Source organism: Pantherophis guttatus, chromosome 3 (assembly GCF_059756535.1).
Source record: "Pantherophis guttatus breed Tessera chromosome 3, ASM5975653v1, whole genome shotgun sequence".
NCBI classification, from domain to species: domain Eukaryota; kingdom Metazoa; phylum Chordata; class Lepidosauria; order Squamata; family Colubridae; genus Pantherophis; species Pantherophis guttatus.
The window spans coordinates 160,224,434-160,251,679 of NC_142065.1; the positions used below are offsets into that span (position 1 = coordinate 160,224,434).

At 37.3% G+C, this 27,246-nt stretch overlaps 1 protein-coding gene across 1 annotated transcript in view; it reads left to right on the forward strand.

Annotated features, from left to right (window-relative positions):
* Positions 1 to 1,266: 1,266 nt before the first annotated feature.
* The window catches only part of LOC117672606 (cadherin-19-like), a 76,792-nt gene continuing 50,812 nt past the window's right edge, over positions 1,267 to 27,246 (forward strand). Inside the window, exon 1 of the mRNA XM_034429385.2 lies at positions 1,267 to 1,670. The gene's annotated coding sequence lies outside the window, so the exon portion shown is untranslated. The remainder of the gene's footprint in view (positions 1,671 to 27,246) is intronic.

Below are 27,246 nucleotides of genomic sequence, written 5' to 3' on the forward strand. Positions count from 1 at the left end.
TTTGAATTACTAACCGTCTATTTAAAAGGTCAGAGTTGTAGCCACTATGCTATTACAGCATTCATGGAAAAGATAGCTCTAAGAGACAGATTCATGTCTTCCTTCCTTCCTTCCTTCCTTCCTTCCTTCCTTCCTTCCTTCCTTCCTTCCTTCCTTTCTTTCTTTCAAATAGTGACCCATTTCAAACAAATGTTCATGAGTGATGAACAATTCATGGTGATGAATAATCATAAAATCAATTAAACCAGTTAAAACAGAATACACATAGAAGCCATGATACATTATAACCTTTAGATATGAACAGTGCCAGGAAATGAGACCCTTTGCATTCTTAGGACCCAAATCTAGGCACATAAGTAGATCTTTAAGGCCTTCCCAAAACAGAATGTGACAATTTGTCTCAGCCATCTTGCCATGCCATCTTAAGGTCAAGAACTGCAGCCATCTTACCGTGGCCATTTTGCCATGGCCAACTTGCCATGGGACAACTAGCCATGGGACAACTCCATGCAGGATCTTAGTGTGATAAAGCTTATCTGCCACTTTTTCTTCTACATTATTCCCATTGACAAAAATGGAAATAATATCAAAGAAACAATGGAGGATAACATTTATTGTGTTGACAGCTAAATGAATTAATTTCATATCTTCTTATGTTCAAATAGATATATTTAGCTTGAGAATGTGCTGGTCTTTGGCTATAATAAAGGTTTGATTTGATTTGATAGCCTCTCACCGACCAGTACGCTCCCATATAGAGGGGCTTCTCAGGGTGCCGTCGGCCAAACAGTGTTGACTGGCAGCCCCCAGGGGGAGAGCCTTCTCTGTGGGGGCACCTGCCATCTGGAACGAGCTCCCCCCGGAGATACGGAGGATCCTGGATCTGTGCACGTTTCGTCGTGCTCTCAAAACTTTTTTTATTTCAGCAGGTTGGCCTGGCCTAACTCTCCTCTTTTAAATTTTTAACTTGTTTGATTTTATAAATTGGGTGTTTTAATCTGTGTTTCGGCCAAAATATTTAATAATTTTAAGGGACTTTTAATATTTGAATTATCTGTATTTTATCTTGGCTGTTCACTGCCCTGAGTCCTCCGGGAGTAGGGCGGTATAGAAATTTGATTAATAATAAATAAATTGCATTAATGTAAGAAGAGTCATTCCTGTATTTCATTTCATTGATCCAACTTGATAATTTGTTTTCGTCACTAATTTATAAATGATGTCTGTGTCCCAATCATATATAAACAGTCGTATGAAAAATGTATTACATTTTTACCACTCATGTACTTGAAATTAAATCCTTTCCATATTGAAAGAGAGAGGGGGGGGAGAGGGAGAGAGAAGGAGAATTCTTGTGTTTTGTTCACAAACACTATCTTGCTGTATTTTAACTATGGGTTCAACCTCAACATCAGAGAAGCATTATGATGCTTTACACAAAAGAGCCAGTGTTTTATGAGGAACACCCAAAATAGAAAGCAGTAACCAGTGACATACTGTGAGTTTTCAAACCCAAAAACATAAGTGCCTTTTACTGGCAGGAAATTGTTGCTTCTCAAAGCTCTCAAAAGCCCCAAACTCAAAAGGACTTCTATTTCCCTTTATCAGATATTTATTAACAATTTTTGTATTCATTTTTTTTCCTAAAGCTAGAAGGTTTGGTGCCACAGGTAAGTTTTATTTATTTATTTTTCCACAGGGGAAAAAATAATGTTCATGCCTTTAATTAAAAAGAAAATCAAAATTCAGCCAGCTTTAAATGAAATTTCAAGACCAATTCCTTGTTTCTAAAAACATGCTTGTTTACAAGTAATATGTAATTATTTAGAATGTGACTTTAAAATCCAAAAAATGTATTTGGGCTTAGAATATAAATGGGTTGTGTTTTCCAATGCCATTTTCAAGGTATAAAATATTGTACTTTACCTTCCTTGTAAGAAACTCAGAAAATAAGTCTGTTTTCCACAAGTACTATGTTATCTATTTATGTATATAACTCCGTGGTTGATGATGGGATGATGAATACATAATTCTGCTAGAAAGAGGTTTAAATGTACAGATGTAATTTGGTTATGTAAATTCTGAATATCAATTCCACAGCTCTGATTGCAGACCTTTACACCTTAATTGTGAAATTACAATGCTAATTTACTAGATAAGGAATTCCACCTTTATTTCTATCATAGATTTTTTTCAAGTATAAGAGAACAAACATTAATTAAGAGTATCAGAATTAAAGTAGCAATAGTTTTGAATGTATTCATAAAATCATATTTTGGCTAGGAGGAGGTTGAATAACAACAATAATTCTCAATATGTATGCAGTATGGCTGAAAACGTATAACAGGTATAAATATAAACTAGACCAGTTGCCTTTGTTTTCACTGCATATACATTTTGAATAAAAATCCAGTTTCAGTTACATTCAAAACACAATTCTGTAAGTTACCTAGCCTGTAATATTATGCAGTAAACTCTTTTGAGTGGAAATATCTTCAAAGTAGATGTCCATAGAATTTTGCTTTACAAACAAACAAACTGTAATATATTCTCAGCGCAACTGCCTCTGAAAGTTGTAAACCGTTCATTGACAACAAAGCTATAATTGGGAAAAAACGGTTACACAGATTCATTGTTTTCATGGCAGGTATAGAAATTCTGATCATTGTGTGCAATAAACAAACAAACAGAAGTATGTTTCACTGTATATGTGACAAACAGAACAAGAAATCTACAGAAGAGTCAATCTGTTTTCTTTAAATATTTTTTTCTCTCCTAATCTAATACACCATACATTTCAAGCACATACTTTAATGATAAAACAGTGTTATAACACATCTGGAACAACCTCATTGTTCTTTTGTTTGGTGGTTTTTTGGTTGAATTGCAATGGCAAAACTTAACTTCAGTGTTTCATATTTTCCAAAATTCATCCAATGCCCAATCCTAAATAATTTAGCTGGAAAATATTTTACTGTTTTTCATTGAGAAGATGTCTGGAGTCTATCATTTTTGTTTTTATCCAGTTTATATGAGTATAAAACTAAACCAGGGGGGAGAGCAACAGTATGTTTTGTGATTTCCTTCTTATGTTTTATGTTTTATGTTTTATTTGATTTGTATACCGCCCTACTCCCGAAGGACTCAGGGCGGTGAACAGCCAAACAATAAAATAACATAGATACAAAAAATTTAAAAAACCAGATAAAATCAGATTAAATCATTTTGGCCCAGACAAATTTAAAACACCCCAATAATTTAAAAACAGATTAAAATTTACATGTTTAAAAAGGGAAGAGATTAGGCCAAGCCCGCCTGATGGAATAAAAAGGTCTTCACAGCGTGGCGGAAGGTGCGCAGATCCGGGATCCTCCGTATCTCTGGGGGGAGCTCATTCCAGATGGTAGGTGCCCCCACAGAGAAGGCTCTCCCCCTAGGGGTCACCAGCCGACATTGTTTGGCTGACGGCACCCGGAGGAGTCCCTCTCTATGAGAGCGTACTGGCCGGTGGGAGGCTATTGGTGGTAGTAGGCGGTCCCGTAGATAACCAGGTCCTAAGCCATGGAGCGCTTTAAAGGTGGTAACCAAAACCTTGAAGCGCACCCGGAAGACCACCGGGAGCCAGTGCAGCTCGCGCAGGAGAGGTGTCACATGGGAGCGCCATGTCGCTCCCATTACCACCCGCGCGGCCGCACTCTGCGCCAGTTGGAGCCTCCGGGTGCTCCTCAAGGGGAGCCCCATGTAGAGAGCATTATAATAGTCCAGGCGGGAGGTGACGAGGGCATGAGTGACCGTGCGTAACGAGTCCCGATCCAGAAAGGGACGCAACTGGCGAATCAGGCGAACCTGATGAAAAATCCTCCTGGTCATGGCCGTCAAGTGCTCTTCTAAAGACAGCCGTGAATCCAGGAGGACACCCAAGTTGCGAGCCCTCTCCGTGGGGGCCAATGATTCGCCCCCAATAGTCAGTGATGGCATCAACTGACTATATCGGGATGTCGGAAACCACAGCCACTCGGTCTTCTTCTTACATCTTCTTACAGGATATTTGTCTGTTGTTGTTTTTGTTGTTGTTGTTTGATTTTTGAGATGGAGGAAATAGATGGGAAATAGAAATTTGTTTCTGAAGTAGTATAAAGTGTTAGAATCAGACCTTGAGCAGTTAGAAATAAATTGTTTTTCCTGTCACACAACACACAACACACATACACACACACGTACACAAATGCACACAGAGAGATAGACTGCTATTATTTATTATCATTTATTATGTCTTATTTATTGTAAGAAAGTATTATATGCATTTAGTTGAAGTATCATGTACAATACTTGATAAATGGCTTTATAAATTCCAAGACCGAGCAAGGAAAGATCTCTCCTGATAATGAGTCTGTTGTGCTCTTTGTTGAAAGATATTTCACACATGAATGAACAATTTGCTTTTTCCTCATTTGATGACACATATCTAACCTCCCAAATGCTTATTTACCACTTGGTTATTACACATTAAGTGATGATTTACCCAATTACCCATATGAGGAATAAAATGGTCACCAATTTAGACAATAAATATATTCATGAAGGATGAGGTTGTTTGACTGTAAATCTTCCTGGTTTAAATAACACCAGAATCAATGACAGCATCCTATAGCTGCTTGTTACTTTGATCTTTTGCTTTACTACAAATTTCTAGGATGCATCTGCTTTGATATATCATGAAACAAAACCCTGGATTAGATAGGCATTAATTTGATCCAGGAGGACTCTTTCTTTCAATGTAGATCCCAGAAAATTGAGGGCAGTAATTTGGGTTACAATACGAAGAAGTGCCAGGGAAATGTGTAGTGTAGGTATGTGTCAACCTTCAAGGTAATTGAGACCATGAAACCAAAACCATGAATGCAAATATACTTTTGCTGTAAGGTTACAATAACACAGTGGTGGGATTCAACCAGTTCAGGCTGGTTTGGGAGAACCAATAGTTAAATTTCTTGGTGGCCCCTCCCCTCCCTGCCCCTTCCAGAAGTCCCCACATGCCTCAGTTTGGCTCCCAGGTAAGTGCAGGGAGGCCTACTAGGCACAAAATGGGGCATGGGGAGCCCCCCCCCCACGCAGCCCGTTTTCACTTTCAGGAGGCTTCAGAAGGCCTACTAGGCCTACAACGGGGCACAGGAGGCATGTCCCCCCCACAGCCCATTTTTGCTCTCAGGGGGGTACAGGAGGCCAAGTACTGCCTGTCACACCCCTGACCACACCCACCATGACCACACCCACCCATCTGGTCATTAGGGCAGAGAACCAGTTGTTAAATTATTTGAATCCCACCACTACAATAACACAATTTTGCAAGTCTGAAAGCTCTTCACTCTTCCTCTGCCTTTGATTTCCAGAAAAGTAGGGAGGTTCTTCTCAAATGCTTTCTCCCCTCCCTTTTCTTTTGGACTCAGATTTCATGTGTCTAGGATGCGGATCTTCTTCCTGTCTCCCAAGGTTATACTCACAGTTTATTACAGTATGATCTTACATCACAATAAGCAAGAATCACTTGAACTTTGTGATATTTTTGTGATATTACCCCAAATAAATCCAAAGTATGCTTACAATAAAGGAAATTCCACTCTAAGTAGCAAGTTTAATTTATTAATTTTTTATGCCACCCATCTCCTCTACAAGATGACTCTGGGTGGCTTACAAATATTATTGAATTATAATTTATTCATGATTCCTAATATACTAGGATTGCAGTTTTGGCCATCACCAGCAAAACATTGTGGCATTTTTAATTTGGCTAATCTTTAAAGAGTTTTACTTCACAATCTTTGTCTAATCTGACTTAATCTTTACATGGGATGTGTTGTTTATCTGTACTATCACTTTCCTCACTCCAAAGGCATCTATTTTCTTTACAAATAGGAAATGGAGCAATCAGCAGAGTTTATTTCTGCATGACATTTTACGAAATGATCAGGTATGCCAGCTGTTAATGATAATCTGGCATTTGAATGCAAATCTATTGTTACATTAAATGTGATGGGAGGAAGTAGAATAGCTTGCTATACTATTACCTGGATCTAAATTTGATTGGATGTGTCTTTCTTTCTTTCTTTCTTTCTTTCTTTCTTTCTTTCTTTCTTTCTTTCTTTCTTTCTTTCTTTCTTTCTTTCCTTCCTTCCTTCCTTCCTTCCTTCCTTCCTTCCTTCTTTCTTTCTTTCTTTCTTTCTTTCTTTCTTTCTTTCTTTCTTTCTTTCTCTATAGCATATCAGTCATTTAAGACTTTGTTCCATATCCCATTTGATCAAAGCAACAGAAAACTCAAAAATATGAAGGGAGGGAATGAAATCTTTTTTCTCCTCTTATTGGACATCATGGAAAGAGATGCTATGTTGGGCCTGCCATTGTGAGGAACTCCTAGAGATGTAAATACTTTGACAGTTGTTTGAAAACAGATGATTATATTTGACAGAAGAAATAGACAGGGACAAACAGAAAGGAGCAGGATTTTTAACTGAAATGGGTCTCAAACTCAAGATAGCTGAATTATTGGATTGTATTTACTTAAAAGTATCCTCATGAAGTTTTGGTTCTTTTGGTGTCTTCTTTGAAGTCCTGTTGCATAAGAATGCATAATTGCCCATGAGTCCCAGTGCTTTATTTTCCCTCTCTTTTTGCTTTCAGTTCTAAATTCCTTTTCCAAATAGGTTATAAATAGATAAATCAAAATTCAAAATACCATGTATCTGCAGGTGGGTATGTCTCTATCTTTGTAATAGCAGAGGGAGTTAAAATATATATGTGGGGGAGGGGGGAATGTGCTTCTGGAAAGGAGGAAAAAACAGGCAAAGTTGTGTATGTCATAATATGCTTGCTTACTTATAACAAAAGTAGAGGCAGAGATCCATCATAGTGCTTTGGCCAGAACCACAAGGACAACATATCCTAGAAAACAGTAAAATGGTTCACTGATTTATCCAGAATATCAGAGTGAAAGACTTTATTTAATTCACAATAATCAAAAGAACACAGATTTTATTTACAAGGATTAGGAAGGCTAACCAGCATGAATTCTACACTCTGCATAATGGTGATGTAGGCGTGAACAGCAGAGAAAAGGCTTCCCTTAAAAATGTTATTAGATAAAACAAAGTTTCTAGACAGCATGTAAAAGGGACATAAATATAAACTCTTCTATAAATTTAGTGAGTAGACATCTAACATTATTCTTTAAGCTGAAGGTGTGTTTTAATTAAAAAAAAATACTGGTCATCACTATCCTGCCTTCCCATAAATATGGAGCAATCACTGAAATAGCATTTTCCCTATGCCTGTCAATTTAACAATTACATTTAATAAATCTCTAATCAGAGCTTGATCATAATGCTTGAGGATCCTGAAATGAACTTAAGTGGTCTTTGATCCCAAATGATGGAAAGTTGTAAATATATTGAGATCAACAGCTTCAAATGAAAGCAGACCGCCACTGTAGCTGATGTGAAATAGCTAGTTTATGATCCAGAAGCTTGGTCATAATCTGGCTCCATGCACTCTGCACCCACTACAACTCCACCAATGAAGCTTACCAGTCATTTGAAAAGAGTAAATAAAAGTAGGTCAGTTCTACTACCGTTTCCATGTACTTAGTTCTTTGAGGCTCTTTTATTCGGATCTATTAATGTTCATCGAAGAGGAACTTCCCTCTTCCTTTTAATCTCTTTGCCAATGACAATTCATTATTTTTCTTTGTTTGTTTATTCTGAAGGGGAATAAACTTCCCTTTCTTAGTCAACAGCCTGAACTATACTTTAGAGATCTTTCCCTTTCTTTCTTCCTTCCCTTTCCAGACAATAATGCCTATTTCTATTTATTCTTCATCAAAGAGGTTACTTGCTCTTCTAAATCTGTTTCTACTTTTCACATCCCCACAAGTTATGCCCAAGGAGTCACTAGTGAATGGAGAGAAAATGCATCATTTCTATTCATTTTGATTCCTTTCAACTAGCATAATATAGATGACTCTGAATCATGCTCATTTCAACATAGAAGCATAACATGCTTTTAAAAATGGCAGATTTCATGGGGCACTGATGTGGTTTTCCACAGATTTTCCACTCTGTCATATCCTTACTTGTTTATTTGGTTTCCCAAACTGATATTTGCAAACTGAAGCTGAGTGAAGTGACACGTCTCTTTAGTTTTAAAGTGAATGGAAGCTATTCCATTGTAACCTTGTTTTATTCTTGCTTTTCAGCTCTTTTTCACAATTCCCAAAAGTGAGCATATCTTCTGGTTGGATATTCTTGGGGAAAGAATTGGTTAATTACTAAGCACAAAGCAATAACAAGTGAAAAAGCACACTAGCATTTTCCAACCTGTCAGAAGAAAATAATAATAGCCATAAACAATCTTATAATTGTCCATTTTGACATTTTTCTTGAAAATTTGTCAAACATGAACTAGTATGTGAGCCAAACAAAAACAAATCAAAATGTTAACCTTTTTGAAGTCTGAAATGTCTTTAGGATATAATAATTCCATAATCTTATATGTTGTACACATGTATCTAGTAGAATCCAATCCTTTTAAAAATCACTACATTGGGGAAGGGAAATTGAGAATAATGTTGGAAACAAAACTATACAATAAACTGTAATCCTTTTGACTATTAAGATAAGTAACTGATTAATACTTGGCTGGAAATTAATGAACGAGCTGACTAGAGTGATATATGTTAAAGCTGTTTTTAAAAGGAAGATATGTAAAAAAAGATAAAGATATATCCATATTCATGATCACATCAGTGGTGGGTTGCCCCCTGTTTGCACCGGATTTATAGAACCGGTAGTAAAACCGGCAGGGGGCTCCTCCCACTGACCCTGATGTCATCAAAGTGCTTCTGTGCATGCGCAGAAGAGCACGCGTGCGGCCCCGTTGCGAACCGGTAGTAAAGATAAGTAGAACCCATCCCTGAATCAGATGGATAAAATCAATCTTCCTCTAGCTGTAGTTTAATTGCTGTTTAGACAAAATATCTCAAAACACTAATCCTATATAAACACCCCTATCTGGAAGTAAATCCACTGAATTCAATTGAACTGGCATGTGTACAGCTGATTCATAAACAGGATTTTTATACATTCAGTTTAGTGTTAGTTTCTGACTCAGCTTTATTAGAATAATAATAGCTGTTCCCAAAGGACTTTTTTTCTGAAAATAGATTGGGTCTCAGAATAGAGACTGGTCATGAGTGATCTCATCTTAATTCATAATTTGTTCACTGCATTTTTTATCTAGTGCCATAACACCTGGCAAAAGGTCTTTATTGTCACACAATTGGGTGCATCTGGTATGAGTGATATGATTCTCTACATGTATTATGATGTCACATATCCCAATTGATCCCTCCATCAATTTTGGTTTGTATTATGAAATACTAGATTAGTTGGGAGGAAAGTGCAAAAGTTGGCTTGAAACTCAACATTAAGAAAACTAAGATCATGGCATCCAGCCCTCTCAATTCCTGGCAAATAGATGAGGAAGAAATGGAGGTAGTGACAGATTTTATTTTCCTGGGCTTCCAGATTTTATCGCAGATGGGGACTACAGCCAAGAAATTAAAAGATGCTTGCTTCTGGGAGGAAAGTCTAGACAGCATACTAAAAAGCAGAGACATCACCCTGCCAACAAAAGTGCATGTAGTCAAGGCTATGGTTTTCCCAGTTGCAATATATGGCTGTGAAAGTTGGACCATATGGAAGGCTGAGAGCCAAAGAATCGAGGCCTTTGAACTATGGTGCTGGCCTGTGAGTCCCTTGGACTGCAAGGCAATCAAACCAGTCAGTCCTAGAGGAGATCAACCCTGACTTCTCTTTAGAAGGCCAGATCTTGAAGATGAAACTCAAATACTTTGGCCACCTAATGAGAAGGAAGGACTCACTGGAGAAGAGCCTAATGCTGGAAACGATTGAGGGCAAAAGAAGAAGAGGACGACAGAGAATGAGATGACTGGATGGAGTCACTGAAGCAGTGGCTGTGAGTTTAAATAGACTCTGGGAGATGGTAGAGGACAGGAAGGCCTGGAGGAACATTGTCCATGGGGTCATGATGGGTTGAATATGACTTCGTGACAAGATTAGTTGAATCACACTAAAATAACTTAATTTTAAAAAGATTTACACAAATTTACTCCCATTTCTGACAATATGAAAATACATAAAGTATTTTTGAAATAATTAGTAAAAGTGGCTTGGCCTGTCAGTAGCAGCTTCAGATGGCTTCTTCTCCAGATGCAAACCATACCCAAATTCACTGAGCTTTCACCAAGTGTCCATTTTTAGTCTTCACCTTCAGGGGTGGGTTCCACTTACCTTTACTACCGGTTCGCAATGGGAGTGTGCAGCATGCGCAGATCACCGATGATGACATCATGGTGGGTGGGCGGAGCCTCCCGCCAGTTTTACTACCAGTTCTATAGAACCGGACCGAACCGGGAGCAACCCATCACTGTTCACCTTACAATATTTTATGAATAACCATAATGAGGTCATGCTACATGAATCTTCCAGTTCCTACCTACCTACCTTTCCTTGCATTTCTTTCTTGTAAATAAATTGAATTCAGGAAATAAACTGAATTCAGGAAAAGATTTTTTTTTTTTTCTTGAACACAAAGATAGTTTCATTAAATCTGGTCTGATCCCAATTTCTTTCAATCTTTCCATATTTTTTCGCTATAAATAGAGTAAATATAAATGGGTAATTCCTTATTCATAATATGAAATGACAGAAAAACATTCAGACGGCAACACTGTGCACTTCTGAATAATCTTAGTTGAAAATTTTCATGGTAGGAAACAATTTTAATAGCAAGCATATAATGCATGTATAAGTAAATCTGAATAAGGATGTAAACCATATTCAGTATCCTGATTAAATCATGAATAATGATGAAGTAGTACAAAGATACAATTGAATTTTGGCTTTCTTCCAGCATTTAATAACTGTATTAGTACTCGGGAGAGGTCTGTGTTGCTAAAACTTCCTGAAGTAAAATGCCTTGATTTGGAACTAACACAATTATAACTGACATTAAAAAAATTCGTAATCACCAACTTGGTATAAAAATTTGTCCAGCTTAAAAACTTCAGCTGTGTTGCGGGAATTATTTGCTTAGGAAATGTACTGAGGGTACTATTATATGAACATATTATACTAAGTTAATTACCATAAATGCTTTTACTATGCTTATGTTACTTTTAATACCTTATAGTCAAGCTGATAGCCTTCCATTAGGGGTTAAAAACATAGCTTTTCTTGAAGGCTTTGGGCTAGGAAATTCTAAGTCTGCTTTGGAGGCTGTTGATATCTGTGTGTGTGTGTGTGTGTGTGTGTGTGCTGTTGTTGTTCCTAAATCCTAAAATCAAGCAGCCTTTACAGAAGGTACTGTATACGGGCCCAACACCACAAGACCAGAATCAGCAACACCATAGGATCAGAAACAGCAGTCCACTTTCACCTAGAAGAAAAAGGATACTATTCTGTGGATCATAATGTTCACCTTTTGGACACCAAAGATAGATGGTCGAGGACAGGAATTTATTTATGTTAAAGAGGAAAATCCTTAGAGTGGTGTGATGGCCTAGACGTGGAGTGCTTGCCTCACAATCAGGAGGCTGTGAGTTCAATCCTAGGTAGAGACAGATTTCTCTCTCTCTTTCTGGGCATGATGAGATTATATCTGCTGAACATAACTCCGCATTGGCTATAGGAAGGGCATCCGGCCAGTAAACACTCAGCTCCATTCAGTTGCCCAGACTCCATCCCACAAGGGATTATGGGGTTGTTAAAAGATGATGATGATGAAAGAGGAAAATCCTTCCATCAATAGAGGTGCAGCAGTGATGGTTTGGACCAGTTCACAAGAACCAGTAGTAAAACCGGTGGGAGGCCCCGCCCACCATCCTGGATGTCATCATCAATGATCTGCACATGCGCAGAAGCATGCGTGTGCGTGATCCCATTGTGAACCGGTAGTAAAAGTAAGTAGAACCCGCCCCTGAGGTGGAGGCCTCAGACACAACTTGTCTCCCATTTTTTTATGCTGCCCTTGCATCAATCCCCAGAAAGATCGAGACCACTTCAAAAGTCCACCAGGGAGGTTACACTTAATGAACCCAAGGGGCCTAACAAGCTTATATAAGCAAGGAAATTAAATTACCCTAGAGGACATATACGAGATCCCTCTAATCAACTTGGTCAAACTGAAGAAGCTATTTGGATAAGCAGCAAAACATTTCAAACCAAAAAGAATATAGACTCCACTTGCCATGACTCAACATCCAGAGCTACTTGAATGGTTCATTAGAAGCAAATGACGGGTGCAGGTGATTTCCTGACTGTGCTTGGAGACTTTTTTAGTGACCTGGAAGGCACTGCTAGCACAAAATTGCTCCTGGGTGCTTTTTTTCCCCAGTTGCTTATCCTAAAATAGAGGCAGTCCTTGATTTCCAACAGTCAAGGTTCAAAGTTACAACAGCACTGAAAAAAGTGACTTATGATGATTTTTTTCACACTTACAACTATTGTAGCATCTCTATGGTCAGGTGATCACTGTTTGCCACGTTCTGACAAGCAAAGTCGATGGGGAAACCAGATTCACTTAACAATGGTGATGCAGCTTTTTAAAGAATAACTCATTTCCTTTTCAGTAGCCATACCAAGGACAATGCTTGGAGGAGCTGTTATGGCATGTTTGTGAAATTGTTTGCATATATAAAGTTTCCTGTTCATTTAGATACCAGTTGGACAAATTTAATGTGATAATGCAGTTGCCTCTGGTAATGTTATCTGACCTTGATGAACTGAATAAGACACTCAGTTCCATAAACTCAATCACTCGTGGGCCCTCCTATTCCTTCAGGCAATTAGAAAGAGTGTGAATGGATGGATCTGAGATCTTTTTTGAGGGAGATTGAGGTCAAACTCTTTTTTTGAAAAAGACATCTCTCATTCCAGCCATCTTCTGCTCTATCTGTAACTGTCATTTTCTGGGAAAAGTTGTTGATAAAGTGGTGATGATGGCATTGATCACAAAGATTCCTAAAGGAAGTAAATTATCTGGATGCCTTCCCATCACCCAATCCATCCATCCATTCTGTCATCAATCAATCATAAGCAATCAAAAATAAAATGACGTTTTAAAAAAATGTAAAGAAACCCATATGTACATATCCTTCAGTAGAATTCAAGGTCGTTTGTTTATGGGTAATGACAGCTGCTATGCAAAATTTTATCAAATTATGTCTAATAAACATTTTTGTGTGGATAAACGAATATTACCATAAAATTCATCAGGCTGAGCTGGGTCATGTAATAATGAAAGAAAGATGAAATTCTGCCTGTCATTATAAATCATGTGAAGTATCACATAAAGAATGGGCTCAACAGGATCAGAATCACAGGGACAAGTTTGTCAAATCATGGTCTTTACTAAATTTCCCCCACCAAATTACTGAATATTAAACCTAACTCTAAAGAGCAAAAGTTAGAATGGGAAAGTAAATGAAGTAAAATTAGATAGCTAGCCAGTTGATATCTATGATGTTTTAGTTGTTCTCTGATGTGCTTGAAGTTCAGATATCTAAAAACTTTTCTCTGATATTTTCTTAATCCAGATAAATTCTAAAACATACATAAAATCCATAGATACATTTTATAATAGGCCATATTATGAGAGTTTAGCAAAATTGCTTAAGACCATGGTGACTGAAATTGACTGAATAGGGCAAGAAGATTTAGCCTTATGGGGAAATAATACATTTAAGCCAATAATTAAATATTAAAAGACACACTTTTCCCTCAGTCTTTGCTTGTCTAATCCATACTATTTCTTTAAATGTGTGAAACTGATTTTAGGAACTTGGTGTGTATTTCCTTCCCCCCACCCCATTTACTTGTAATTAGGGCTGGGGAAGAACCCTAGAGCAGCTGAGCTACGGTAGCAAATTATTTCAGAAATGTAGGGATGTGTTTTCTGTCTTTCCAACAGAATAATTTTACAATTATTGGAAAGTTTCTTTGAGCACTAGAACCAGAAATTTAATGTGTCTTTTTGATGACAGTGAATCCTGATATATTATTCTAAGGCATTTAAAATTCTTCATCTGCAGCAGACTCTTGCCCTTCTCTTATCCAGTTCAGCTTCTTTCATTTATTGGCCAAAGCCATCATTCTGAGGATTAATATTACCAGCTAGTTTCCCTGCATTATTGTACTAAGTTTCTGAGGGCTTGTTTAAGATCAACCAGAGTGAACTGCATAATATCTGTATCATCTCCCTGAAACAAAGGGAAATATTCACATCTGCTATGTTTGGAAAGTGGAGGTTTGAATCGGGGTGGGTTCTAAATTTTTTTACTACCGGTTCTGTGGGCGTGGGTTATTTTGTGGGCGTGGTTTAATGGTCATGTGACAATTCTTTAGGATTTAGCAGAGGTACTGGTCTACCAGGCTTTTAACTGCTTGCAGAGCTGTACCGGTCTACCCATTTGTTCTTGGAGGCACCAGTCTACCCATTTGTTTTTGGAGGCACCGGTCTACCTGTTAAATACCTGTTAAACACTACCACTACACTGCCTTTTAACACTGATCAGCTGTAGGGCGGCCCTTTGAAGCCCCGCGGCAAGAGTTTAAACAGTTTTTTTCCTTCTAGTCGATCAGCTGGGACTCAGAAGGCAGTGAATAGATTGGGGACGGGCCAAATAAAAGGTAAGAATAATGTGGGGGGGCCCAGCTCATGAACAAAGAGAACCGGTTCAGTGACATCATATCGTCACCGTTATCGGCTCGGCCGAACTTGGCCGAACCGGGAGGAACCCACCACTGGTTTGAATCTAAAAACAATTGCAAGAAGGTTTATATATGCTTTGAGTAGGGAAGAAACAAAATGCAACTCTAAGGCCATAATATACATTTGATAAGATGATTTTTATGGGATACAGTTTTATATAGCTTTTTTTCCCCCAAGAACAGATTTGAAATTAAGGCAAACATTGATTTAAAAACAGAAAGCCATGTATATAGACAATTTAAGATTTACCACTGTACAGATAATGAGTGTACATGAAAGCAACAGATTATTCTGGAAAAAGACCTTTGTTGGCATTTCTGGTATAGGTGTACATTTTTTTTCTTTGTGGTGGGGACTCTTAGATATCTCAGAAACTTTTGAGTTAATCAACCATGGTATCTCACTGGACAATCAGCAGAATTTATGGTAGTTCCACCCCTATTTTGGTGGATATTTCTAATACGTAGTTAGGAGAAGAGATATAGTCAAATCCACAAGATTTAGCCTTTTCTCTCTGCTATTTAGCATTAACATAAAATTGCTAGGAGAGTTTGTTTATTTCATTTCATTTCATTGTTTGTTTGTTTACATAGCTACCCATCACATATATGTGACCCTGGGTGGCTCATGATTATTCTTTGGTTTTTGCAGTAGATATCACTAGCATGCTGTCCTATGCCAAGCCAAAGATGCTCTGAAAACCCTAACCTGATATCTGAGTGTATGAGAGTCTGAATAGGTAGAAACAAACTCAAGTATAATCCTAGAAATGTGGAACTGCTATTTGTACAGCAATTTATTGGTTTAGAGATGGTTCTATAATAAATTTTAAATGATAAGGACCTTTCTCTTGAAACAGCAAGTCCACAGCTGAAGTTTCTCCTGGAACAACCTGTATGTAGGTGGTCTTTACCCTGTTGTCACTGGTGCATCCATTGCAGCCTTATCTGAACTCAAAGCCCAATATAACTCTTACCTTCATCACTACACAATTAAATTATTCTACAATATTCTACATGGAGTAGTGTGACCCAGAAACTTCAGTTGGTACAAAATGCATGGGCCTGGTTACTAGCAGGTACAAACCTATACCACAGTGGAATATATATTATCTGATTCCTACATTGATTTCTAATAAGATTCCAAGTCCAGTTTAAAATGCCAGTTTTCACTTATGTTACCTGGCTCCAAGGTATTTCAGATTTCATCCCTCCAAGTACCCAGCCCATGTGGGCATGTATAGAGAATAGCATAGAGCCTTTTCCCTGCATCAAATCATATTAGCCCCCATTTTGTAGAACATCCACCGTCTTGAGCTTTACTGGTATTTTGCATGGTAGTAAAGATCATTTTATTTAACCAGCCATTTGGCAGGCTTTTTTTGTGATTTCTATTGACTTTGGTATTGAATACCTTATTTATTTATATAAATAAAATTAATTATTTATTTATATTTATATTACTAAGTTTGGAGATAAGTGATTTCTGTATTTTTAATGTTATTATTGCAAACTACATCCCAAAAATTGTATGAGCTGGGAAATAGCAGGTGTTGTAAACTAAGGAGATAAATAATATACAACTTGATGAATAAGTCAATAACTGTCTGGGTGCACATAGAATGCTAGATGGTAAACCAGTGTTTACAAACTAAAGGATATTCCCACCAGATCTTACTTGGCTGGCAGATATAAGTGGGAAAAGAGGTATCAGATATTTGAATCTTAAACTGAATGTGGCTTTTTTTTGCCACTATTCCTATTCAGAAATAGGTGAATCAGCTGGAAAAAAACTACCATTCATGAGTCCTCCAATTCTGTTTTTTTATTAGTTTATAATATAAAATACAAAAATACAAAAGGAAATAGGGGGAAGTAAGGGAGGAAAAAGGGAAGGGAAAAGTATAGGGCAAAGGGGAAAAAGAAAGAAAGGGAATTGACATCTTATTTCCTTTGGTGCAGTAGAATGAGATAATAGCATCAAATCTCTCTCTCTCTCTTTTTTTTTTTTTACTTTTACATGGTAATATAAACTAGCCTTTTCTATAATAACAAACTTTGACAAAATACATATCATTTTGTGTAATTTTGTTTCAGTGCTGGCCAAAGACAAAAGGCAAGCCTACCTCTCTCACTCTGATTCAGATTCTGACCATCAATCTCTTTTTCTTTTTATGTCTAGTCTTAAGTCCAATTTCTGAAAAAATAAAGCTTGAACTGATTATGACTTAAGGTAGACTAAGGTAGACTAAACATCCCATAAAGTTACTGTTTTACAGAATTATTTCCCAAAACATACAGCAAAAGTCCTAAATTCCAAATTCAATTGGTCCCTTAATTCATTTTTTAAATTAAAGTCTTATTTAGTTTTTTGGCATTTATTTCAAATTCTTAAGCTTTTAGTTATTTTTTCTTTTATACCGGAATAAAGATAAACTCACCGGATGGTTTCCAAACCTGGTGTTTTGATGATCTCTATTAATCTTGAGATAGATAAACAAATGATTTCTGAAACCAATTGGAAAGTGAGGTTAGTGAAAGTGTTCTTTGAAATGCTCCACCATGATTTCGACTATGATGGTTTCCCTTCATCTCCCAGTGCTCAAACCAGGGGTGAAATGCTCCCGGTTCGGACCGGCTTGGGCGAGTAGATAGCGATGGCGGCGGGCAGTTCGGAGAACTGGTAGCAAAAATCCCTGCCCCCGCCCCCCATGCCCAGCTGAGCCGCGCAATCATCAGAGCCTTTTTTTCCTTTAAAATGGCTCTGAGGAACCAAGCTCTGACGATCCCAGCTCAGTTGCCTGTTAATCAGGCAACTCAGCTTGGATCGCCAGAGCCATGTAAAAGAAAAAAACTTTTTTCCTTTTAAATGGCTCTGATGATCTGCTAATCGGTAGCAAAAATCCCTCCCCCTCCACCCCTCAGCTTGCTTACCTTAGCTACTGGTCGCAACGCCTTGCTGTAATCCCTGCAATCTATTGCATCAGCAAGCAACTGAATCTCCCTGCCTGCAATCAAGCAGGCAGGGAGTTGTGGACTTCAACTCCCAGAATTCCTCAGCCAGCAAAGCAAAGCTGGCTGAGGAATTCTGGGAGTTGAAGTCTATAAGTCTTAAAGCTGCCAAGGTTGGAGACCCCTGTTCTATTGGGTAAGTTTTTTCCTCCTTTGGGAGCTTTAAAAAATAGTTAATTGGGGTTTTTGTTAGTTGTTCTTTTTTTAGACCTAGCCATTTAAAGTTTAGGAAGTTTTAAATTTAGCTGATTTTATATAAAAATAAAAATAAATAAAAATAAAATAATATTTGTGCAGCTTTGTGAGATTTAGTGTGTTTCTGTAGTGTTTCACTCTAACTACGCAAACACACAAAATCTCACAAAGCTGTATGTGGAATTTTGTGTGTGTAAAGTGTGAAAGTTGGTTTTTGGGGCTTTTTGTGGCTGTGTAAGGTTCCTGCTTGTTGCAGGGGCCATTTTGGGTCTAGCACAGCTGCTTTTACATTGTGGGTGAGCCAGTTGTGTTGTGTTGTGTTGTGTGTGTGTAAAGTGTGAAAGTTGTTTTTTTGGGCTTTTTGTGGCTGTGTGAGGTTGCAAGGGCCATTTTGGGTCTAGCACAGCTGCTTTTATATTGTGGATGAGCCAGTTGTGTTGTGTTGTGTTTGTAGGTTTAAAAAGGGCAAAGAAGTGACCTTGACTTGGCCACGCCCACCTGACCAACAAGCCACGCCCTCCCAGTCACCTTACCACCAAGCCCTGCCCACTAATTAAGCCACGCCCACAGAACTGGCTCAAACCCATAGGAAACCATTGTGCTGCTGTTTCTTCTTAGGAGCAGTCATCTGGAGCATAAGTGGCCATAGCCCATCCTCTCCTTATCTAGTGAGGTTCTATGGGATTGGTCTATTTACCAGTCTTTTGATCATGGTCACAGCATCATCTTCTCTCATTCAGAAATGTACTATCTCACCATTCCTTACCTGGAATAGTATTAAAAGTTCTTACATGTATGTACGTATGTACGTATGTACACATGTACACATGTATGTACGTATGTATGTATTTATGTATTTATATTTTTATCTCCTACTTATTATTTTTATACATAGCTGAAGGTGGCAAACATAGCTAGTACTCATTCTTCTTCCTTATTTTCCCCACAACAAATCTGAAGTGGATTGGGCTGAGAGAGAATGACTGCTCCAAAGTTACTCAACTGGCTTTCATGCCTAAAGGAAGAGCTAGAACTCATGATGTCCCAGTTTCTTTGTGTTCAAATATTTGAATGAAACAAATTAAGTTTTATTAAATAATTAAAATATAAGTACATTTTCACTAGAACCTATTTTGTATGAAAACTGCAAATATACACTCTCAGCTTTACTGGCTGAGGAATTCTGGGAGTTGAAGTCCACAAGTCTTAAAGTTACCAAGGTTGGAGACCCCTGGTGTAGAGGAATAAACACTCCCTAATCAGAAACAAGCTCCCTTCTGAGACTGGGATCTTTGCTACCAAAAACTAGCATAAACTTAGAATTGTTGGGTTCTGACCATTTTTCCAGACATAGGATCTATAAACAAGGTCCTCCTTTTTTTTCACTCTACTTTCTTGAGGAATACCAATCATGGCAATGATTTCACCAGCAAATACCTGTAAGAATTTCAGCCCTTTAAAGCTGTCATTGAATGATAAATCAAATTATTTTACTGAGGAATTCTTGTTAATAACAATCAGTTTGTGTGTCTGTGCAAAGATGAACGGGCAATTCTATATTTAGGACACCATGAGGACAATTAACCATTGGAATAGCTTGCCACTAGAAGTTATAGGGGCTTCATCCCTGGAGTTTTTTTTTTTTTTACAAAAGACTGGATAGTCACTTGTCTGAAATAGTATAGGGTCTCCTGCTTCAGCAGGGGGTTGGACTAGACCACCTCTAAGGTCCTTTCCAGCTCTAGTCTGATTGATTGAAATAATCTCAAATCTCAGAGGTATCTGTAGAATTAGCTATACTTGTGAACTTTTCAGATGATCTGAGTTATTTAATGTGCAATAAGCTTTTTCTACTATATCTATGGCGTCCAGGACATCATACTTTAAGAAGATTTGGCAGCATTTTGATTTTAATCGCCTTGAAAAGGTAATATTTATAATAGGGTAAACTGAGTTTTAAAATGTATTATTTTTGGAGATGTTACACAAATATTTATCCATCAAGTATTTATCTGATATTTGCATTTAAAAATGGTATATAAGATAGTTAACAATGAAGATAAAATAAAATTAAGAGTGGAACTCGTCAGTTAAAAAATGTAATTTGTCTAACAGACAAATTAGTTTAAAATTCAATATCTTGTGGGGCACTGGGGCAAGACAAATGAGACTGGGCCAGCTGCTGTGATGGAGCAGGAATAGAGTTAGATTTGTTTCCTGTATTTGCTTTAGAATTGTCCTTCTGATAGTGATGGAATATTTAAAAATGACTTTTCCCAGACATCCCCAGGCAGCTGCATATGGGAGAAAATCAGTTCGATCCAACAATCTGATTTTTTTTTCAGGTCATAACCAAAGGTTTAATTATGCTCAAAGATGGGATGAAAGCCAATGAAGCTATTGTCACATAAAACATCTCTATAAGATGATCAAACAACTGTTCTGTGAATATTCAGCATGCATTTATTCATTGGTTTATTTATTTGCCTCAGTCATCAAACTCACTTTAGGCAGCTTACATACTAGAGTTAAAATATCAGCATAAAGACAATAAAAGAAGAACATTAACCAAATAGAAAAAAATAAATAGAGAGCATCACAAGGATGAAACTCACTTAACTGTAATAATAATAATAAAAAAAAAAACTAGCTCTTTTATGTGTGAAAAATGATCCTTTAATAATTACTGATTAGCATGAAGCATGCTCGGGGTGTATGTTGGTGACAGGTTGAGATATGTTTGTTTAGTTCTCCAATTCCTCAGTGTGCAATGAAAGAATCTGTTTGAATTCTTAACATGAAGTAGGCTATGCATATTCATATTCGGCAACAAATAAAATTCATGGAAATCTGTCAGAAAAACAAATATAGGTAACTGAATTTCTGAAAATACTTTTTGGGGAGGTAAACAAAATAATTTCCATATGTTACAACCTAGAATCTTATAGTGGGTGATTTAATTTCCAAGATTAGTTTGCACAGTACATGTTCCTAGTCACAAGTCAAAATAATCCACTCAGGGTAGCTAGTAAGAAGTATAACTGTATGTTTGTTTATAGCTCTATGTTTATGAACATCAGGAAACTTCACAATCAGGTGAAACCCAGGCAAAGGCAGGGAGAACAATGAAGAACAGGCAACAAATTATATTATCTCTATATAAAGGAACACAGAACTTTCCAGAAGCATTGAAATTAATACTGTGGATAATTAACAAGGACAGTTACTTTAGTTGTTCCACCTTTAAGTATTTTTTTGTACAGTATGTAATGGTGGCAGAACATATGTAGAAAGTAGAACACAGGCAGGGGTGAAATCTAGCAGGTTCTGACAGGTTCTGGAAAATCGGTAGCAGAAATTTTGAGCAGTTCGGAAAACCAGTAGCAAAAATTTTGAGTAGTTTGGAGAACTGGCAAATATCACCTCTGGCCCCAGAGTGGGGTGGGAATGGAGATTTTGCAGTATCCTTCTGTTGGCGTGGGGTGGGAATGGTATCCTTCCCCTCCATGCCCATCAAGCCACGCCCACCAAGCCACACCCACAGAATCAGTAGTAAAAAAAAAATTGGATTTCACCACTGAACAGGTAATCCTCTATCATCAATCTTACACCATTAAAATAGCAATATATCTCCCTTGGTAGGAAAGAAGATATAGCCAGAAAAATTATAATTTCTTTTGTTTAGGCCCTTTCCTAAATTTGCCTGAATTAATTTCTTGACAGGCCATGGACTGCATGCTTCTGTATCTAATAGCAATTAAAATTCGTGAAAATCTGTTGAATACAGCAACCTAACTTTTTGAAATACACTTTCATATAGCAAACCTACTTCCATGTCTAATAACAAAGGAGTTTAAGTGTGCTGAAAACCACTGGGACCACCATGTTGCAATGTTTTTAGGATCAGACTCAATAAAGATAATAAAGATTATAGGTATATATATATTTCTCTTTAATCATAACAGGCATTCTATATTCACTGAATATTCACAGATAGAAGCAAGGAAAATGGTGAGGGTGGCTCCTTATATATACAAAGGGCGGAGTCAAGGATGGGAGTGGTGAATTATGAATACATTAGGAAACAAAGAATAAGTTAACCCCCGATATCCCATATATACATTATTTACACATTAGGGAATAAGCATTTACATCTGACAAATCCCCCTCTAAATGCCGGTTCGCTATACAACACCAATTACATTCAGATTCAGGACAATATAAGACATATAATTTTGAAGTTAAATATTTGTGCTGTTTAGAAGGTAAAGGCTTCGTTAATATGTCAGCTAATTGTTCAGAGGTATCACAATGCACTGCTTTGATAAATCCATCTTGAGACAATTGTCTCACATGTTTAAACTTTATATCTATATGCCTGGATCTTTGTCCAATGGCATCGGATCTGGATATTTCAATGGCTGCTTTATTATCTTCATGCATAACAAAAGGTAAAGCAGGTTTTTTCCAGACATCTGAAATCAAATCATTAAACCATACAAGGTTATTTGCAGCTTTGGATAAACAAACATATTCCGCTTCTGTGGTTGAAGTGGCTACCAGTTCTTGTTTACCAGTGTACCAGTAAACTGGACAGTTATTTAATAGAAAAATATAACCAGAAGTGCTCTTTCTGCATGATATATCTCCAGCCCAATCCGCATCTGCGTAACAAGTAAGTTTTGGTTCTTTGTCATTATTAGGTTCTAATACTAAACAAAAGTCTAATGTATTTTTTAGATATCTTAGAATTCTTTTGACAGCTTCCCAATGATACATAGTTGGTTTACTAACATGTCTGGACAATAAATTGAGAGGTAATGCAATATCTGGCCTGGTCCAATTAGATATATAAAGAAGTGAACCTATGACTGATCTATAAAATGTATTATCTTTGAATTCAGGGGAAGACTCATCAGTGTTTCTAAGGAAATCAGTTTGCATAGGAGTGTCACATGGTTTAGCATTGTTTAAATTGCATTTGTTTAGAAGTTCAATAATCTTATCTTTCTGAGTAAGTTTGAATCCCCTTCTAGTTTTGTTAATTTGTACACCAAGGTATTTGTTTACTTTACCTAGAGATTTCAACGAAAAATGTTCGTTTAGCTTATTTACAAAGGTTTCTCTTCTCTCCTTGTGTTTTCCTATATATAAAATATCATCTACATAAATTAACACGAATTCAATGTGATCATCACTTTTTTTTACAAAGAAACAGTTATCAGCGGTGGTAGCGTTAAAATCCATGGTCTTAAGTACTTTTACCAAACAATCATACCATCTTTTGCCAGATTGTTTTAACCCGTATAGACTCTTGTTCAATAGCCAGATTTCATTCTTATTAGTGTATTGACTGTGTGGTGCCCTTACATATATTTCCTTATCTAGTTTTGCGTGTAAGTACGCAGTCTGTATGTCATATTGAAATACATCAAGATTGAGTGCAGATGCCACTACCAGAGCTGTTTTAACACTCTCTGTTCTCACTGTGGGGGAGTATGTGTCAGTATAGTCCTCCGGATACTTTTGTGCATAACCTTGTGCAACTAACCTGGCTTTGTATAGAGTATTGCCTCCTTCTAGATTCTTAATTTTATAAATCCACCTAGTACCTATGATTGTTTTATCTTTAGGTGCAGTTGCAGGTGTGAATACATTTAATCCTTGCAAACTTTCCATCTCTTTTTTCATAGCTAGTTCCCATTTTTCCTTTTCTTCATAAGGGAGTTTTAATACTTCCTCATATGTATTAGGTGTTATTTGTTCACCATCCATATGCATTATGTAATCTCTGTATTTACCTGGTATTTGATTTCTATTGTTTCTAATAGCTCTTTCAGGTTTGCTATGGTTGTCATGCAAATATCTTGCTTCCTTTTTTGTTAATGTGTCTGTCTTTATTTTGTGCTGACTATTTGTCCAAGTTCTGGTTTTGTTTGTACTTTTGTAGATATTTTGATTTTCTATTGTTCCTTCCTCACAAGATTTTGTATCTTTGCATTTATCTGGAAATATTTCATTAAGATGTAATTTAGACCAATTGGCTTGTTCATGGAACACAGCTGTTCTGGAGACTATAAATTTGTTACTATTATCAATAAATCTGTACCCTTTGGTGCCAGTTTCATATCCCATAAATCTTAATCTTCTGGATACGTTTTCTCCCTTTCTTCTCAACTGTTTAGGTATGTGTACGTCTGCAGTGACTCCAAATATGTGCATGTGTGCTATTTTGGGTTTCCTATTATACATCACCTCATATGGTGTTTTATTCACAATACTGGACCAGGTTCTATTTTGAGTGTAATTTGAATAATGTAAGGCTTCTGACCAAAATTGTTTGCCTAAACCAGCATCCTCTAATGTGCACCTAATCATGGTTTGTAGTGTGGAATTCTTTCTCTCTGCAATCCCATTTTGGAATGCAGAAAATGGACTAGACGTGAAATGTAGCATCCCTCTATCCTTTAACCATTGGGAGAATTCTTTAGACATGAATTCACATCCCCTGTCTGTCATAATTTGTTTTATTCTGATATTATGTTGTGTTTCTATGCGTTTGTAGAATTCCTTAAATTTCTGAAAGGTTTCATCCTTGTGTTTTAATGTGTAAACAAAACCATAGCGACTGTAGTCATCTACTATTGTTAGGAAGTAACGTTTTCTATAAGTGATTGATGGAGTTAATGGACCAACTAAGTCCATATGTACTAAGTCAAAAATTTTGTTAGTTGATCTGTTGGATTTTTTTGGCCTGGGACTAGTTTTTAGTTTAGTGGATTTACATACTGAGCATTCCAAATAATTTTCACAATTTTTTATTTTGACACCTTCTGCGTGTTCAGTCATTTTTTGTACTACAGGAAAACTTGCATGTCCTAACTTCCTATGTAAGATGTGAGCACACTCATCATGAATTGGTTTACCTATTCTTGGTTTCTTCTCTTTGTGTGTATTTGTGTGATCATGAGATATTTTACATTCATCATTGTCACTGTTACTAACATTTTCATCATCTGCCTCAATACAATCTTCCATATTTGAATCAATGTTATGTAACCATCTTTCTTTTGTTACCAGATATGGTAGGCCTCCTTTAATCATCACAGTGCCTACATTTGTTTTGTCCTTCTCTAAAGTTGCTTTCCCCTTTGAGAAAACTATATTGATGTCAGAATCTCTACTTAGTTTTATGACACTTAGTATGTTATGAGGTATTTCAGGAATTAACAATACCCCCTCTATTCTTCCTAGACCAGGCAATGTTATGTTTCCTCTGCCTAATACTTGAACCTTTTCTTGATTAGCTACCTTTATTACAAACTTATCTTCTGTAAATGAAGACAGAATATTTTTGTTATTAGTGGTGTGATTGGTTGCCCCAGAATCGATAAGCCAATTATTGTTCTCATTTTGTTGTGTTTTAGTGCTGTCTTGTTTATTTAGTCCATTCAGTGAACCAGATTTTCTCTCTTTTGAATTTTCTCTACCCCCTCTACTTTCTCTGTAATTTGGTGGGCTTCTATATTTATATTTATCTGTGGAAGACTGTCTATAATTGTATCTGCTTCTATATTCTGGCCTATGTCTCTCCTTTGATATTTTGGGACAGTCTCTTCTATTGTGTTCCCTGGACCCACAATTATGGCATTTAAAAGCTTCGTTGTATTTTTCTTGGAAAGCTACCTTCCTAAAAGATTTGTGTTCTGTGTGATTGCTAGAACGATTTTTTCTTAAATTGTCTTCTGCTATCAATTTGTTAGATAGACTTTCTATGGATAAATATCCTAGATTGATGGTGTCTAAGTGTGACATAAAATTATCCCATGATGAATCAAGTGAATTGATAATAACACTTTTCATTGTTTGATCTGAAATCACTTCCCCCCTCAGATGCAGCTCAGCTCTTATTTTGTTTAGAGATATCAAATGCTCACTTATGGAAACCCCTGGTTTTACTCTGGAAGAAAAGAAATCCTTAGACATTCTTGTAGTGGTAGCTACACTGTCGCTGTGAAACAGATTAAACATGCATTGAATTATTTCTGAAACAGTTAGGTTTGGTTTGATACTATGATACATTGCAGGAGATACGCTAGATATTATTAAGAAGAATGCTCTATGGTGTAAACAATCTATTTTTAAAGTCCAAGGTCTTCTTGGAGGACTAGTGATAAAGAATAGTAAATTTTCTTTCATAAAGACAACCTGGAGCTGTTGATACCACTCTTGCAAATTAATGCCATCAACTCTAAGTTTTGGGAAGTCACTGGGTAAGTTTCCCACATTATTTTGTCCATTACTTACAACCTGAGGTAGTCCGTGATCTCGCAAGTGCAGGAAATTGCAAAACGGCATGGGGATGCTCGCAACGAGTCTGCGCGGTTCTCTGGCCAGTTCAAGTCTTTCCGGACCGTCTACGTGGTTTCGCACATGCGCGTTGCTCATTTCTTCTTTGGCATCGTCGTGGAAGATTCTCTCCATTTCAGCTCGTTCGCTCTGCTCCTCTTCAGACGAGTCGGTCTCTGGCTCGGTTTTAGGAGTCCTGATGGCGGCGACTGTTCTTCTCTTTCTCTTGTGTGCGTTGGTATTTGATCCGGTCTGCGGCGTGGGGCGGAATCGGCATGGCTCTCTGGGCTCGGGCGTCGTCGCTCTCGAAGTCAGGATGGGAGCGTGTAGGTCTTGAGGTATCAGCTTGTTCTCTTGCTTCTTCGTTGGCGCTTTGGAAATTTTTAATTTTGGCCCAAATGCAGCAAAAAGCGTCTTCATTGCTGATTTTATTTGGGATTTGGTTAAATCGTCTTCGCTTTCCGATTCGGGTTCTTCTGGAGAATTCGAATCTTCCTTTTCACTTTCGTTGTCTGATAACGTTTTTCGCGCCAGAAATTTTGAACTGGACATTTTGATTGGCTCTGCTTCGCTCCCTTTGGAGGCTCGTTGAAACCAAGATGGCTGCCATTCAAAATTTCGCGCGGCATCACATCTTTTCTTTTTCATAATGACTTTCTCTGTAGTCATATCACTCACAGTTTTTTGGTCTTTCGGTTTCTCCTTGACAATGTTTTTCTCTCTCGCTGCTCCGCTGTTTTTCAGCATTTCTTGGAGATTCGCGATGAGACTTTCATCATTCTTCTGGCTTTTTAATAGCTTCAATATTTCTGACCTGAGTTCGTTATTTTCTATTTCGATTTCCTCCTGG